Genomic DNA, 7,959 nt, shown 5'->3' on the forward strand with positions numbered 1-7,959 from the left:
TGTTGATCCCTGCCTGGCGCTCGGCATTAATGGGTACAACAAGGATTGGTCGCCTCGGAGTTAGTATAATGTGTCTGAGTGGGGTATTCATGCTTCACTGTGGCTTGGTATCACATTGGGCTAGCACTATAAAACCAGCTTAAGTCTGGGCTAGTACAAGCAGCCGCTCATACACATACACACGCATGCACGCCGTCATATGAGCGAAATATTCTCAAGCACGACGTTAAACCCAATTTCACCTCACCTCACCTCACCTCACCTCACCTCACCCAAGGACATTTTCGTTGTGGCCCAAAGGTCTTGCTGTGCGTCCAAACTGTCAGCTCATTCTGCTGATCGAGCGTTTAATCCAATGTTCGTTTTGTGCTAATGAGATTCACACAAGTGGCAATGGTACTACTTCTGGCTGTTCCGTCATATCACTCTGAGACATAGTCCCCATACGGAACGTTTGTTCAAAACGAATCTAAACTAACTCATTTTGTACTTCAGAACAAAAACTGCATATCGACGGGGCGAATGTCTTCGAGAAGTGGGTCGGTGCTGTGGTGACTTTAAACTTTCTGGTAACAGATGTATATGTAAGTAACATGGTCGAAAAACTCATTTACTTTAATTTGTTGAGGCAAATATCCTGCGTCATATATAGACTGTGATCCATACAACGGAGATTGCATTTCAAGAAGCAGTTTCAATGGTTTAAAAATTGCATACAGTGGAAACCGCCTAAGTAAAGACCGCTTAACTAAACAGACCTGATAAGTAAACACTTTTCTTTGGTCCCGGCAAATTTCTTCATAAGTTATCCCTATTACAGTGCGGTTAACTAAACTTAGTTAACTAGTTGGGTTTGTTGGTATCCATGGTGGCAATACATACAAAGTGTTCCTCCCGCGTCTCCCATCCTAAATACCTATATTACCTGTATATAATTAAGTTCTTCGCCCACATATATAGTACGAAGACCCCGTCAGTGACAGTATATACCTTGATTGCATATTTTAGCGTTACAAGCCCCTGTGCTTCCGCCCACCTCAATTTAAAAAATATGCCTGAGTCGTTATCGTTTATTCAGCCGAAAATGTGTTAATACTTTTCGAGAACTGTGCCACCACGTGCTAAACCATGGTAACTGCACGGGTTGTTTATCAGTGACCCATGGACGGCGTGATGCTCGCGATCGGTAGCGGAAGGCCATTGGTCCCAGGCTGCGTCATACAAAAGCTGACACTAGTTGTAGTCGGTATTAAGGTCAGTCAGTGTCCTGTACCTGAGGGGGCATGTTCCCGAACCAAGGGAGTTAACTGTCTTTAGGGAGTTTACAGTTTTCCACCCCTTCTGAACTAGGCTGGAATTTCGTGGTTTGATCGTCGCGCCACCAGTGGCTATTACGAGTTATGCCCTTGTATGTCCTTCCTATTGACCAATCAAATTCCAACTTACATCGCTAGTTTAACTGGCGCCCAGTTAAGATTATCTGGTCGATAATCAAAATCCCTATTGCAATAAAACTGGTCTTCCATCGCGGAGTGATTTAATCATATAAATACTTCCTTTAAAATATCTCTCAACGCCCAAACATGCTCACCCGCAGGCGCGTAGCAAGCCAATTTTTCCGTGTAAGCCCGATAGGTTGCAAGGCTTTATATTTAGATAGTATTGATGGCTTGTCCAACCTTTCTAACAATTATGTGTAAGCCCGGGCTTTTTTTAAAATGGTAGCTACGCCCCTGACACGGTTCACATGCTGTGCAAATCTCGCAATCGACCGAAATCTGCATAGCAGTCGCCATGTTGATTATTAACTAAATGTCGACATCGTCATGTGATTTGGATTGGGCTGTGGCATTGTATCTCAGTGACCGAGCTCTCTAAACCCGGCATAAGTATGGGGTAGTCCAAGTAGCCATATACACGTACATTCACATCAATCGCTACATTTGAGGTATAACCTTGAATGCAACGTTAAACCCTAATCACGTCACCTCTTTCAGTGACGTTAGCTGATCATCATGTGTTGACAACACATTCCCCAAACACCGATAATGTACAGGGGGGTGCTCTAGCCATCGACACCGGTTGGTCCACGTGGTCAGCCTGGTCAGCGTGCTCACGGTCTTGCGGTGGATGCGGTACACGAACTAGAACACGTGTTTGTGATAAACAGAAGACATCCTGCAGGTAAAAATCGGGATACTGTTTCTTTGGCTCTCAATTCTAAAGCAGTGAAATGTGGGAATTGTAAGTCCAAGGAACCATCATTTAGAAAATATGACCTACGAGGAATGGCGGATCATCAGTAAATGAATGGTACTTTTTACTCTCGAGTCTGTTATTAGTAAATCCATAATTCCGAGTTTCAATTGTCTCATGTTATATATATACATGAGACGTTGTGAACAATTGAGATTTCATATCATATTTGTCTCAACAATAAAGTACTGAGATCTGACGACCAATCATCATTGAAAATCGCTAAAATGCACAGGTGCAGATATCGGAAAGTTATTGCCTCCCATCATGTTAACAGATACATGGCTGCTCTGAAATTGTACAGTTACAATGATATCGTTGCCTGACAGTTTACACAGAGTTTAACTTGTCTATGACCCGAGTACTGCTGGCCTTTTTACAAGCACCGTCACTTAATATTCGGAATGGCTATGAATATCGTTAGAAACTAATTTTTTGCCCGACAGTGTTTCCACTGATCGAAATAGGCAATAAATACGTCATCTACTTTGGCAGAACACAGGTAACTATGTCACTGCTATGTCACATTCAATCATTTTTCTGTTATATTTATATATTTACATATATATCTCAGCCTAAAATCCATGGAGAACGACCGAATGTTGTTCAGCGCCATAGCAGTGGTCTTGCAACAGTGGCCACAGCCAGAAATGGGTTTTGTAGGTATGTGAGGGATTGAACATGGTTTTCGATGTGACGACCTAGCGCTGTAACAACTGGGCTGCCCAACCGCTCCCACCAAAGACATGAACGAGGACGAGGACGACAACTGAGGACATGTCACCTTCTCGTGCTTCCTGTTTCAGTAACCAAACAGAGGACAAGGAGACAGCTCCATGCCAAGACAACCCATGCCCTTCCACAAGGTTCGTTTGTCCCAAGAAGAGAAGTTACCAGGAACAGTGCATGATCTGGTCCACCAAGATGTGCACACGGTAATACAGCAGTCTACAATATTTATGTTTGTTTCTTTCTCTAACGCCGCACTCAGCAATATTCAAACTATATGGCGACGGTCTGTAAATAACTGATTCCGGACCAGACAATCCAGTGATCAACAGCATGAGAATCAATTTGGGGTTGTTTCTTTTCTTAAAATTCCAAGATACCAACTTTATGTTTCAGTGTATGTAATTTGAAATTTCAAGTTAATGTAATGTACGAACAAAAGGAAAAAAACCGACCCCGAATGGCTTCTGAAATCACAGCTTCATAGGCTCCTTAGTTAATCACTTTTAACACACCAAGCAGTACACACCAATACGTTTGAGTCCAGTTTCACGACGGGGGACACCAAAAATGGGCTTCATTGTACCCATGTGGGAAATTGAACGAGCGAACGCTCTAACCACTAGGCCTTAACCCACTGCCCCACACACCAATACGAAATTAGTAATATCGAAAATTGCAATAATGCATCACAAGCCTCATCTCTTTAGGAAACGCTTCTTTTCGGTTTATGAGAACATAATTTCAAAACGAATTTCTTGCCCTGTGGTTAAGCAATTAAATGGCAGGAATCACTTGGAACTTATTCAATGTAAACCTATTTTTTCAGGTACCAGACATACATGGCGGTGTGCAGTACTCAGTGTTGTACTGGATATTCCCTGACCAATGGGAAGTGTGTCAAAAACCCAAGCTAGTTCTCAAACTACCACCAAGCAATTCTATCTGTGATATTACTGGCTGACCAGCAAGCTAGATACACCATGTCCAAGCAGGCTTACCACTGTGACGTCAGCTCTTCCACAGACATCACAGCCATCGATTCTTCCCTTCTGTGGTGATGACGTCAGAGTAGTCACGTGACCAAATTCACCAGTCAGTGAGTGGGTCGAAGTCTCCAAGAAGTGCTTCCTACAGATTTTTCAACAGTGGGCGTCCATTGCACTGGGCATTGATGGTTGACTGATGTGCTTCATATATATTCATAAATCATTATTATATTTCATATCACATATCACCATCAGTTTCGTTTATATTATTTTGTTTTCCTATTATTTCAGTCATTTTTATCATATTTCACTTGTATATCTGCTTGGCAGTAATCAAGCCCTCAACAGGGCTCCAGATAAGGGCCGAATCGGCGTATGTACGGATAAGAAAATTGCACGATACGGTAGGAAATAACTTATAAAACGTAGCAGATACGCACCACGGCAATGGTGTACGGTCTTAGAATCATTTACAGACGTATTTATCTGAAAAAGTATTGTTTCATTGTTTATTTACCTGTTTACACAAGAGTAGCAATGTTGTGGTGCTTATATGAAACGAAACTCAAGATTACTGATACTCCATTACATTCCATTCAGTACTCTAAATGTAGGCTTAAGGTTTTCGAGTACTCTTATATTGAAAAAATAAGGAGTACGTACTCCTGGTGTTCAAAAATTATCTGGAGCCCTGCCTCAATATAGTTCTGTCTGTACATACTATGACAACACCCACAGAATGTTGGTGTTTCATACAAGATGTCTTCATTGCTTTGTGAGTAAATGTTGCTAAATATGTCACAGTCTGTAGTGTTAAACACTATCGCTGTACCCTGCACATAATGGTAAGACTACAGAATACAGGATACATTCTGCCATCTTTGAACGCAAGTGACTTTACCTTTGGTTAGGGTTAGCAGTATATGAAATAAGGCCCGTCCGACCGCCGGAGACGATCTAGATTTCTGACGGACGGTCTAAATTTACTGTTAGCCAGCCCCATGGTCTGGTAAAAAATTTAGATGTTCCATACATCTGAGTAAATTCACCATATTTGGTCTGGTTAAATCCATTTGGGGCTGGTAACATTTTGAAATTACCAGCCCTGATGTCTGGCTGGATTTTTGGCTTATTTCATACACTGGGGTTAGGGTAAGGTTTAGCGTTAGGGTGACCTGACACTGAACAGTATGGCTGGTAGGTGTCCCGTATTCTGCAGGTGTACCCATATAATCATGTACTGGCCAGTTAATCTAGCTGTTGGTACCACTAGCATCTTCGATCAACTGTCTCCACGTCAGTGACACACAACAATATGGCCGACAGTGTGAGCAACTAACCTGCAATGTAATCATGTCGTGAAAAATGTCGTGAAATCCTCCATCTGATCAGTCTCAACCATACACCTGGACACATTGGGATGACATATATCTGGTGAACAATATTAGATCATACCATAGTAACTATTCTTGAATGCAAATGTCTTTTCTCTGTAAGTTTCCATTTAAAGTGTTCTGAACATGCTATTTTCCTGTAGTCAGTGTTCATAAAGACTTCTAGACTCCTATAGTGGAGAGACATACTATATGATCGGTATGAAAGAGAACAATGTGACTCCTGAGGAATGCCATCCTATTCTATATTCCAGAATCTGTTGTGCACAAGTATCTAATACTGAATATCCCTTTCTGTCTGTCTTCTCGAAAAACTGAAGTAATGATTTAAATAAATATGAAAAGAATGCTTGTATATTCATGTCACTTTTTATTATTTTTGCTTTTTATACCCTACATTCTAACATGAAACAGGTGCTGATTCCATATTTAACTTATGTCTCTAAGAGTGTTTTACATACATTGTATATAAGCAGCTGGGGTGTATTCACCAAAAACACAGCGTATTTCACACACACACACACACACACTCTGTGCGCGCACACACACACAGAAACACTAATACACACAGAGACACCAATACACACAGACACTAATACACACACAGGCACAAACACAGACACTAATACACACAGAAACAACACACACAGAGACACTAATACACACACAGAGACATGCAGAAACTAATACACAAGCACAGACACTAATACACACAGACACAGAACACACACAGACACTAATACACACAGACATGCAGAAACTAATACACACAGGCACAAACACAGACACTAATACACACAGACAGAACACACAGACACTAATACACACACAGAGACACGCAGAAACTAATACACACAGGCACAAACACAGACACTAATACACACACAGAGACACGCAGAAACTAATACACACAGGCACAAACACAGACACTAATACACACAGAGACACTAATACACACACAGAGACATGCAGAAACTAATACACAGGCACAAACACAGACACTAATACACAGACACAGAACACACACACAGACACTAATCCACACAGAGAGACAGGCACAAACACAGACACTAATACACACAGACACTCATCTACACAGAAACATTCAGAGGCACCCACAGAAACATAAAGACAAAACACTGCCACACACATAGACATGGAGACACACACACAGACACACACCCAAGCTACAGAAGCCCTCACATACACATCAAGACAGACACAAAAGCCTAAGTGTGCAGGCTGCCAACTTTCAATGTACAACACTTCATCAGTATGAAATTTGTATGAAATAAACATTCAAACTCAAAAAGACTGATTTTATATTTTACAATCCTTCTACCTATTCCACCAACCCTTTTTAGCACTGCCAATGTCGTAAGTAAATGTAACACATTTAAAGTTCTGGGAGGTATGGCCCTCTTATGCACTTGGACTGTTGTGAGGTGGTGAGGTGAAATGGGGTTTAACGTCGTGCTTGAGAATATTTCGCTCATATGACGACGTGCATGCGTGTGTATATGGATGTGCGGATGCTTGTACTAGCCCAGACTGAGATACCATGCCACAGTGAAGCATGAATACCCCACTCAGACACATTATACTGACTCCGAGCCGACCAGTCCTTGTTGTACCAATTAATGCCGAGCGCCAGGCAGGGACCAACAAGTACCATATTTTAACGTCTTTTGGTATGACGCGGTCGGGGATCGAACCCGCGACCATCCGCTCTCCGGGCGGACGCTCTAACTACTACACCACGGAGGCGTTCCTTGGACTGTTGTAGGTGAATCTTACAGTATGGAGGATACTTACTTCTCTGTTATGTTGAGGACTGGTTCTGGTACAAGTGATCCATCTGACACTGACAGTCTGTGGTCTGTTGACAACGCAAGAAACAAACTCACAGGAAGAGTGTTCAGTTTAATACCATTTTAAGTATTGTGCTGTCCCTAAAAGTTATGATAACTAAACATATCTGATAATCACTGTGTTTAAGCTATGACAAACGAGAACTTCTGTGTTCAGCTAAAACCACAAAACCAGCTAAACTATTGATGCTCACATGGTAACATTAACACAAACAATGTGCAGATTGGTTTCTTTTATCTTTGTGGGTGTACTGGTTTTTGGACCTTCTTTATGAGTATTTCCATACCCAACCCAACTCTTAAAAGAATGTGCATTAGTGGTGGTCCGATTACTTGAAATAATCGAGGATTGGTCGCAGTGTCTAAATGACCAAGCAATTGATTGTGTTTTCTCATAATCAAACACACACAATTTTAGAACACTTGTTTGCATTAACACTATTTTTCACAAGGTTGGTTTTGTCTGTCATTAATGACATTTCATGAGCACTAGGAGCTCGTTCCAAGTCATAACTGAATTTATCTTAAAGACTCCAGGAAATTTATGTTCCTAACATACTAGTAATCCTTTAAAGATGTGAAATTTGAACATGTTTTTTGTACCATTTGCTTAAAAACCCTGAAAAACATTTGTGCATTAATTTAACAAACATAACAGGAAAATTTGATATACGACAAAAACCAATTATTTTTTATGATTGATCGGTTGTAATGAACCAA

Source organism: Haliotis rubra, unplaced genomic scaffold (genome assembly GCF_003918875.1).
Source record: "Haliotis rubra isolate DU_JTF1 unplaced genomic scaffold, ASM391887v1 Scf38, whole genome shotgun sequence".
NCBI lineage: Eukaryota > Metazoa > Mollusca > Gastropoda > Lepetellida > Haliotidae > Haliotis > Haliotis rubra.